This window comes from Phaethon aethereus, assembly GCF_964289735.1.
Source record: "Phaethon aethereus genome assembly, chromosome: 2".
NCBI classification, from domain to species: domain Eukaryota; kingdom Metazoa; phylum Chordata; class Aves; order Phaethontiformes; family Phaethontidae; genus Phaethon; species Phaethon aethereus.
The window spans coordinates 119167038-119178482 of NC_138582.1; positions in this window are offsets into that span (position 1 = coordinate 119167038).

Here is an 11445-nt window from a genome sequence, read left to right on the forward strand (position 1 = left end):
GTGGACCACGCGTAGCGTGGACCCATGCACAGTTTATATGCTTGCCAAAGTCAATCTCAGCTGGCAGCTGTAACCACTTTATCGTGCTTGCCATCCCAGTCCCAAGCATGATAGGGAGCAGAGGTCCCAGTGGGGGACTTGTCTGGTTGACAGAAGGCAACCCCTGGCTGATGTTATTTTATCTGCTGCCGTTGCCACAGGAGACTTTCAGTCGAGAAGGAACTGCTGACTTTCCCCCCTTCCACCCTCCTGTCTGCTACAGCACATTCCCTGCTTCTGCGTGTATTGGCTCACGTCTACAGGCATCTGTCTGTAAACCTCCTCAGTACTCATCTCCCCTCTCTCCCATGAGAAAAATGAAGGCATAAACCTCATTGTTTCTATTTTAGAGGAAACCTTAGACCAGATCCTACTGCTAAACGGGATGGTCTGAGCACGATGTCAGAATGTGAGAGAATATCCCCTCAACTGGGTTGTTCTTAGAGGTTGGCATGATGCTTCTGGAGAATGGCACACAGCCAAAAGAGAAGCTGGAGATCGTGTACTTGGGATCCCCTCCTGCTGACCTAGGCCTCAGACCTGAAGACTTGCTGCAGACCAACCAGCACAGTGACTTTATATATGCCAAGCTGCAGCTGACTAAGGTTTCAGCCCTGTGCTTTCCTGAACATCACCATTGTCTTCTTCAGTGTATTGAGAAAACAGGACATGATACTCAGAATCTCCATTCCTGTGGTCCCCGAGGGGTCCCAGCTGGAGCTGAACTCCTCTCACTCTTTTATCAGGCCCTCTGGCTAGGAGAAAGGCAGCTATCCTTCAAGGCCCACACCCTTCAACTCAAGGTAAAAAACAGAAAGGAATGGGTGTTTTATAGCATGTCATTTGTATGTATAGTAGAACCTAGAGCACGGACTGAGGCTTGCTGAGACATTTCCAGAGTACCACGTCAAAGCAAAGCACAGCCATGTCCATAGTAGTAAACAGTAGTGGCCCCTAGCACCCCCCAACTCTCACACCATGTGCAGGAGACGTTTAGGGAAAGTGCTGGCTGTCAGTGATAAATACTTTCCTGAGACCATTCATCAAATTTGCAGATGATTCTAAGAGTTTACAGGTTTACTAAGAAAGCCCAATGCCAGTGAATAATCATGCATGTGGTTTAGTTTATTGGTAAAAAGGCAATCAAAGTGTGATGATGTAGAACTGGTGCTGGGCAGACATTACAAGGAAAACAAGAAAATCTGAGAGCTTTCCCTTGGCTTGAGCTGATGTCTCTGTGTGTTTTTGCTCAGTATGACTGTAGGTCGCTGCTATGGCTGTGTTTTACTGTCAGGTTTCCTCCACACGTACAGACAAAACATTTTAAAACTTGTATGGAACAGTTCAGTTTAGCTACATGGCCAAGTCACTGGGAAGCCTTCAACAATGATAAATGTCTGCAATTCAGATTCTTCTTCAGGCAACTGTTTTTAATATCAAATATTGTCCTTCAAACAACCTTCCAAGATTAAAGTGTGTTGAACTCATCAGGTCACTGCCACCACTCCTGTCTGATGTGGATCGTACAAGTGAAGCAAAACAAGTGGAGCTGAGTGATGTGATAGGACACTAGGCCTGGAGATGAAGTTATCTATCATTACTATTTTGTAATTTGTGTTTAAACTGGAACCATTTATATTTAACCTGGAAATTATAAATTAGTTTGAGACACAGAGATAAAAATGGACTGAGTCCAGGAAGTTACTTAAAATTCTAGGTATGTTGATGGCTCTATTGTGCTATACACGCCACTTGACTTGCATTAAAAAGGAAAAACTATCAGAATTTTTATAGAAGAGACGAACGTACTTCTGCCATATGTAACTGAAGTACCTCTCTGCTCATCTGCGTGTTTGAGATGCTGAAACTTTGGTCAAAGTGGTGAAAGTGAAATTAGCAGTAGATTCATATGGAAAAGTTTCGAAGTTTTAAGCTTGAGTTAATGAAAACTTATAAAGTACTTATGAGATATATTAACTGAATTGTTGGAGATTGAGAACAATTGAATAAATTTCAGTGAAAAATGTGTGCAATCGGATTTTAAAACATGTTTGTGCTCAAAGTTGAAGGTAAAACTAGATTTATAGCTACTTGTGTAAAACAAATAGGCCTGTTCTGTTTAACATGTACTTATAAAATACTGAATTTAGACAGACATGTACAGTGTAACACTACTGTACTGTTTTATGGAGCAAAAAGCTGAAACTAATATGTCATCTTGGGAATACCTTGAAAATCATTTATTTATTCTTAACAGGATTACCATTTTTATAGCCTGTTTCCTCATTTAAATAAAGCTAGAACCTCTCTCATTTAAGCATCAAACAGTTGCCCGCAGCATGATTTTGTACACATAGAAGAGGAGAGGGAATAAGTTAAAAGAAATTATCAGCAAAACTCTCCCAGATAAGTATGATGACCATATCATTGCATTTATATCAGCATATAGTGATATATAAATATATATATTTATATACTGTGTTATCAGTAACACATGGAACTCTAGAACTAAAATGTGTATTAAGAGAGAAAAGGTTATAAACTTTCACTTGGGCTTCAGACTGAAATTCATCAGCTTTGGTCTTGAAGTTCATCGAATGTGAACAGTGAGGATAACTCACTGGGATCAGCAGCTGACTTTTTGTGAAAAAAAGAGAAAAAAGAGGACTGGTAAATAGAAAGTACAATGCTAAAAAAATTCAGGAAGTGATTTAAATAGCTTTCCCCAATATATCTGAAATATAAAACCCTGGTTCCCTAATGGATCTCCAATTACTTTATTTCACTGTTGGACTATCTTCCACCAGGAAATTTTTTTTCATGAAAAAATTGTTAGGCCATGTTGCCATCTGTACTAGGAACAGCATATGGGTTGGTATAGCTGTTAGCAATCTGCGAACAAGGAATTACTGTGTACATTTTCACATACTGTTTGCAGCATATATACAGATGCATATATACATTTCCTCTCTGTGTTCAAGACAAGTACTGGGGAAACATGTTTGTTACCCCTCCAAGCTCTGTGGTGAGCCCGTGGGACTGGCAGGGTGTTTGGTGCTTGGGCTGTGTGCAATAACAATCCTTACAACCGGGAGCATCTCCTACGCACATGAAGTGCACGCATGCACTGTGAACAGCTGGAGCACAGGAAGGAAATCACGACAGCAGAGGCAAATCTGGTTTTGAGGTGACTCAGAGGTGATTTCTGATCCTCTACCACATGCTGTATTGGAAACCCTGGGAGAAACCCAAGTTGCAGCTCAGAAATATGATGAGTCCTTCAGCCATGGGCTTGCACCGTATAACCCTTCTCCAGCAGGACCCTTCATCTATAGATAAAAATACGTCACCAGCCACATAAAAACTTCCTGTTTCTGCCAACAAGTGACTGTTACTCTCTCTCCCAATGACTACCCTGTTTGACTTATGATCACTCACTACATGATCAAACCCCAGATTTCATTTTCACATTCACAGTAACATACGACAGGAATGATCGCTCGTGATTTATCTCATGCTTCTGTCATATACTGGAGAGGTATATGGCATTTATCCCTCAAAGTCCTCAGTGAAAAAAGTGTGGCCTATGCCAGGTGAAAGCTGGGCTACTGCTGGCCTGTGCAGTACTTCTATATGTAGATACACGCTGCGTACAAGCCAGGACTTGGCATCATAGAATCATAGAATAGTTTGGCTTGGAACGGACTTTTTAAGGTCATCTAGTCCAACCCCTCCTGCAATGAGCAGGGACATCTTCACCTAGGTCAGGTTGCTTAGAGTCCCATCCAACCTGACCTGGAATGGTTCCAGGGATGGGGCATCTACCACCTCTCTGGGCAACCTGTGCCAGTGTTTCACCATCCTCATAGTGAAAAATTTCTTCCTTATATCTAGTCTAAATCTACCCTCTTTTAGATTAAAACCATTACCCCTTCTCCTATTGCAACAGGCCCTGCTAAAAAGTCTGTCCCCATCTTTCTTATAAAACCCCTTTAAGTACTGAAAAGCTGCATTCATTAAACCAGTTGAACCAGCATAAAGCCTTGAATGTTAAAGTGACATCGGAACAGGATCTACCAATTAAAATGACACCGTCATTCACTATGTCTAACCAGCAGCCTTCTAAGGACTGGGGTATATTTTGAAAGCTATAGTTGGCTACATGTTGTGATGACTGCAGACATTGTATCAAGACCTGTTTTCTGTTCCTAATAATTGTATTATCTTAGAACAGATATACAACAAATTGTTTAGAAATCTGTAGTCTTTTTTACTTGCATGAATTGGATCAGAGTCTGAAAGAGTCAATAAAGAGAACAACTCAGCATATTTTTTTTCCTATCTAAGCTTGAATGAGTACAGCTTGAAAAAGTTTCAACTCCTCTGGCACATTCTTTAGAGTCAAAAGAAGTTAACAAAATTTTGTTTAGATTTAGCCTTGTCAATGTGATCTGTTCAACTGTCTCTGCCTTGTGTTTTTCCTGTTTATAAACTACCCATTATCTTACTCTTTCTTTTAAATGACCACATAGTGCCAATTAGTAGGGAATTTAAAAACAAAACCAAAACAATCTCTTACAGCAGGCAAATCATGCTCCAACTGCTTGTTTATTTTATTCATTATGGCCATAAAAACATACCTCAATTAGTCTCTGGCAAAGTTTTTAGTGGCTATTTTACTGTGCTGTTTAATTTCTGCTCCTATCTTAGCAAGGAACAGTACTTCACATACTACAAAATTTTCCACCTGATACAGCTGTGCAGACTCTAGCTTGTCCCATGACTGGAACATAACAGCATATTCTGTTTGTACTACATCACAATTCAAGTATTCATGTAATTTTCCATCACATTTTCAGGTCTGGTATTCTCTAAAACCCTGAATATTTCCTCAAGCATATGTTGGTGCTCACCTTAATGTATCAAGATGATGTGATTGTCTGATCCCCTATTTTTTCTGCACTGCTGGGATTTACTACCATGAATATGCTAAAGCTTTTCACATATACCTGCTCAGATTGTCTCTGTAGATGAAGATCTCCCAGTCAAAACAGGAATACGCCACGAGGTTTTACTAGTTTGCATCCCATAAAATATAGAGAGGTCTGAGTTCAGTCCACCAGTGTTACCTATTCTGGAGGTCCTTAAACTAGGCTCTGGAGGTCTTTAGATCTGATAAACTAGAAACCACCTCTGTATCTTTACCAGTTAACTTTGATTTAAAATACTTATGTGAACCTCAGTTTAAATCTATTTTTGTTACCTGATATAGCAGATTTTGTTCTTCAATATGCAGGAAGATGCTTCAAGTCAATGTATCTTCACTTTCCTTTGTTTTCCAGATCCCATTGCAAAGACCAGTCTTCTCTATCTCTATTTTAGTAGAGTCCTAACCAGGACACATGAGTGATGGATAACTATCCACACAGTATGTGGATCTGGTGAATCAGTGTATTTGAGACTGCCAGAGAGCATGCTACCAAGTCTGCTTTCACCTGGCCTAGATATGATCCAGAGCAGAGTTACCAGTTTCTTTGATGAGGACTACTTGAGCGTTTGAAAAACGTTTACTATTTCTTGTGGCACTCTTGTGTTCATGGGTGGGCACATATTATAGCTACAAAGGATGAACCCAATGTTACATTCTAGTATTCTATAAATCAGTATGTAAGATGTTGAATATGTTTCATACACACAAAAGACAAACCAATATATGGACAAGGAATGACAAATACATAGAAATATTTATACACAAATTACCAAACACAAATAAAACTTTAACAAAGGCAGAAACTAAAAGATTTATTGTCATGTGTACTACATCCACAACTATTAACCATGCTGTCATTCACATAATTTTGAGAGTCTAGGGTAAGGTAGAATACAACATCCCTGATTTTTCTTGCTCTAGGGCACCAAGTCCCAGAGGTGATAGCCACATTACTTGGAAGGATTAATGCTTATGTTTATCAAGACCTCTAAAACATTTCATTCTCTCAGTTCCTTTTCATCCACACATTTTCTGTATATTCCATGCTAGCATTCAAGAACCTCTCTTTTGTGGTACAAAGTGTGCAAAAGTTTATGTATTAGTAACATCCTTTAGGGTTATCATTCACGTTGTCTTCAGGGCAAATTAGGGGGATGTACCAACCACACCAACCACAGAGCCAGGTCATTCTCTGAAAGCAAGCTGTTAATTCCGTTATGTTAGCTTACATTTATGGGCAAAACTAATACTAATTACACCTCGAACCACCACAACTGTAACCTGTATAGTCTTAGACTGCCACCAAGAAGCTAACTGCATGTTTTTGGAGTCATCTGGTCTCTCACCTTGAAAGCACACATGCTCATGTGTCACAGTAAGTCCTTACAGTAGATTTCTTTGATTGTTAATTTATTTTATGCTGTTTCTTTGTTTATCAATATAGTTGTACCACACACAACTATTGCACCAGCAACAGTCTGTGCGATGGAGATCTGCACTTGCAGCAACAAGCATCATGTTCTTCAGTTTTTCAATTTTCTGAACCATAACGGCTATTTTTGTTTTCAAGAAATTAAATGTCCACCATTTCACACACTTTCTTTTTGTTTTCCACAACAATACAAGAAATCAGAAAGCTCTTCCACTGCTGTCAGATCCATGGTCTACTTATGGCTGATGCAGAGAAAGCCAGTACACACATACAGAGCTTTCAAGTTACACAGACTGCTACAGTGCCAGGCTAAGAACAGTTGTGCAAAAGAGCTGGGAAGGTCAGACATTCTCCCATCATGACAATCCTAGAGTGAATCCAGGCAGAGAGACAGTAGGAACACCAGGACACATCCAGGAAATCTAGCAAGCAAAAGGCACAGATTGAATAATCTGCAGAACCGACATGCATGTGGGCTATACAGCTACCGAAGAGATCACAAAAGATTACAGATTAAGGTGATTAAGGTCTCTAGTGTGTTTACTAGCAGGTAGTCATCACAGCTACATAGGCACTGGCATTTGGGCACGTACTAGGGCACATACAAAGACTGATTTGCAGGGAAAACCCATCTCTAGTTTTGTCTCAAGGGTTACAAGTCTCATCAAGGTCTACAACTGGTTTTCGTTACTTTGTAAAATAATGTTAGTCATTTGAAACAAAGTCGCTCTGGGCATTAACATCTCATGACAAAGAACATACCTGAAATCAAGTGGTATGCACAAAATGGACTAAAATAGTTTTAAAATCACTCAGAAAAATTATGTATTTATCCATCACTAATGCATTTTGGTTTATCCATTGTGTATTTTCAGTATCGTTTTGATTCAGGAAGAAGACAGTGAACTCCTAACCCCTTTTCACTGATACCTTTTATAATGACCACGGAAAGTTCTGGCTTGGATAAGCTAAGTATGTAATCATAAAATTCATTAAGAATTTTACAGGACTATATACTCTGTCCTAAAGAAGCATCTTTTTATTATAGTTGTTCCACTGAACAGACTTGCAGAGTTTTTTGATAGTGTTTATTATTAAAGAACATCATATAAAATCAACAAGCTGCACTGAAACTGCTTAAGTCGGCAGCTAAAACACTCTGATATGAGAAAGTCCTTTGTTTGGGGGAAAAAAAGTGACATGGAAATCATGTAAAATATCCAATCAAGGTCTTGCTTTCATGACTCTGTAGATTTGATGTTTCAAACATCATCCCAGGGACCAAGAGAAAAAACAGTCATTGACTGTTATTCCCCAGATAAGTTCACACTAGTACAATGTGATCAAGTATATAGAAAGGAAAAGGTTAAAGATAAAAAATTGGAGAAAATATTTTTCCTTATTCAAGGGCCTTACTATTTAATTTCCCTTCCTTCCTACCCTACCCCAAATCAGGTATATACCTTTACCCAACAATGACTGGACAGTTACATGTATATCTAGTTCCTCATTGAAATGTTGATGATAAAAAAAGAAATGAGGAAGGCACGGCATGAGACCCATGAAGAAGAGGTTCAGCTGCTGATCAGCAAACAGGTGATAGAACTCCAATCTTCATTTACTACTTGCTTCTAACTTTTGCAAATGCGTTGACAGGGATGGGTGCAGTGAAAATCAACCTCTTCTTTTAAGTCCAACATTTTAAAATACCAAATTCATGAATGAGATCCCTTTACATTAAATATTTTGTAATATTCAAAGCATACATATAAAGAACAGGCTGTGTCAACATTTTAACATTCAGTACGTGAACATTACCTCATTCTAGTGCTTCTTTTCAAGGCTTTTTTTTTCTTTCTAATATATAAAAGTGAGTGTTCATGAACAAAGTGGTCTGGATAAAGAAGTTAGCAGTTTGCAAAGGAAACCACAAAAACATCGCCTATGTTTTGGGGCTTTAACTTCCACATGGTGGGTGGGTTAAATGTTTCATCTTTTGTAGTTCTTGCTAATTTTGTAAGCCTGTTAGGATTTTGAAAGTTGTTTTCCTACTTCATGCAGCAAAAAAAAGATTATTCAAGGGCACTCCCCCACTTCCAAGCAAGCCAATGCAGAGTTTATACCAGTTACAAAGCTAGAGTTTGCCAGTAAAAAAACGTAGGAAGTGATTTAGTGTTGGCTATATAAATGCATTATTTCTGATCTGAATGCGAAGTCTGCCTTGCCACCTAATCGATCTAATCCAAGCTGTTAGGGCATAGGCCAACCCCAGCACAGAAAACTTATACAGCTTCTACAGAAACGTTGCCTCATTCACACAGCTGCAGAACGAACATCTGTCAACTCGGGATGGTTTAACAGTGAGAAAGAACATCTATTCTAGCTCCTTTAAGGGCTGTTCCCCTACTTTTTTCTTCACATCAGTTTCAGAAAATAAAATTAACTCTTCAGCAGGGGCTTTGCAAGTCATGCTTTGGTGAGCAGTCCCAGAAAGCTTAAGAAAAGTGACAAAAAAGTGACCGAAACTAGATTTTCTTAAGATGCGGTAGATATGTACACATAAGAGCGCTTAGTATGCCCGGGCAGGGCTTCAGAAGTAAATTGGAAGCATGGATGATTTACAAATCAGGAACGACATCCATATGTGAAAGGTGAACAGTTTAGAGACACCTACATATGGTTTGCGATCATTCTTAAGCCTGTACCTCCGCCAAGAAAGTCTCACCAGCTGGATGCCTTTAAGAGTTTATCTATATATTAAAAAAGCCACGCCTTACTCTGGTCCACTCCTGCTTTCTACCTGTATAAATGAACTTCGCCTTTATTTTCTGCGACTTTTGGCGGCTGCTGAGGCACAAGCTTACACCTGAAAAACGATACTCTGCTCCGAACCGCTGTGATCGCAGGCCTGCCTTGATAGCAGGTGAGCACAGGCGTTCACCGTTATTTGGCTTTCAAGACCCTCCTGTGGTCACCGCGACTTCCACAAAAAATTTCCTCTTTTCGTCCCCATCGTCTCACGATTTGCAAGTAACACAGAGTGACGGCAGATCACTAATTAGGCTCCAAGGCTAATTTTCTCACATTTTAAAGGCTAAGGTTGGATTATGCCTAGAGGGAGAGAAAGAGAGGAGAAATAGCGCAGGAAATGGCGCTGCTTCCTCCGTCCCCCACTCCCTGTGCCGTGTCAGCCACAGACGGGCGAGAGAGGGGGAAAAATGACCCTTGGGGACTGAGCAGCGAGGGGGGCTGGGGCGGGGTAACAGCCCAGGGAGGCCGTTAGAGCCGTTGGGGGGTGACAGGTGGGCAGCCGCGGGGCGTCGCCAGGCGAGCGGCTGGTCCGGCGCAGGGCAAGGCGTGCACGCGGGGTGGGGCTGGGGGTGCCTGCCTGCGGCCGGGCGGGCCCCCGTCGCAGGGGTGAGCCGGCGCCCGACCTGTCGTGCGACGGCGCGCTTGTCGTGCAGGGCGGGCGTCGAAACGCTGGGTGCACCAGCACCCGCGCGTCCCGGTTGTGGGAACTTGTGGGAGCGTGCAGGCGTGCGTGTGTGCACAAGCTGGAGCCTGGTGTACCTCAATGAGTGTTTCGCACCCATGATTTTTCTTATTTTACCCTGTTTCGTAGAATTCGAGGGTAGGGAGCAAATGGTCCATCAGAGCAGTACCTAGGAGCGTGCAGGGACCTGCTGTCATGCACAAGTGCTTATGCACAGGGAACTATGTGTCTGTACGTATGTACGTATACACGGGTGCATGTCAAAATGTCACAAGCACTTGGATATTTTCATGTATATATGTGTGCGAAGGTTTGTGCTAAGACGTTGAATGTTTATCTGCAAAGAATGTGTGTATTGGAATGGTGGTTTGACAGTGTATCTGAGTGTGCACCCGGGTCTATTTTTATATGTGAATAGTCTGAGGAAGCAGCTTTCGTTGTAAAGCGTGTGGTAAGAGGTGTAGCGTGTGGATAGCAAAATGCCTTCTGTCAAGGTTAGAGGAGCATGTTGCCTGTATCATCGATAGCAGAGAAAATGTGCTTGTCTGTTCATGTTTTATCAGTGTAATACTGACAGTATTACTGAGAGAAGGTTATGCAAAAATGTTATTGAAAAGTACAGATGTCACATGTATCTTCACATCTGTCTCGTACAGCTACTCTGCCAGATTAATACGTATGTTTGTGTATTTGCATACGTATCGTGTGTCTGTTCTGCAGAGCTTTCATTTGCCGTCTGAGAATGCATGACTGCACATTTATAATTTGGGAGCATGTGTAAACTGATTGGGAAGTATAGCCCATTGTGATGTATGTGGTATATGATTTGTAGATCTAGTCTTGCAGTACATTGATTCTTAGTGCTCAGTGACAGTAGGTAACAATGAAAGACAAGTTCCTTAGCTGAAGATTTCCCACTAATATGGCGTATTTTCATCTGTCATTTTCCGATAGTTTCAATAGTTAACATTATCTCCTCAGAGTCTTCAAAGGACTGAATTTAATGCCATGCTAATGACTCTGTCTTGCTACCTGGTTTAAATGATCTGAAGAAAGCCTGTATTTAAAATTTTATTCCTTAATAATATTTTCAGATGTAATGTGAAACCAGCGTCAGGGCGAAACTTCTGTTTGGCCACTATGCCTCAGTCTGTGATTTAAAGGGAGCAGCTCCAATGGGAATGCCAGGATAGTTCAAACTCTGGACACATTTGCTGGTTGACTTGTCACATATCAGTGCCAGTGGAGATGACATTCATGGTAGCACTTTAATTTTCCCCAAGACAAAGACTATCAAGACCTTTATAGACCTTCATTCAAGCCACTGATCCAGTGATAGCATTCAGTCAAGCTCCATTTGGAAGCTGAAGTCAAATTTCATCCAAGTATGTAACTTAACTAAGATAGTTTTCCTGTCCAGTTCATAGTTAATTATTTATTTTTTAAAAAGGCAAAAGATATGAAAGACATGTTTCATTAATGACAGAATGA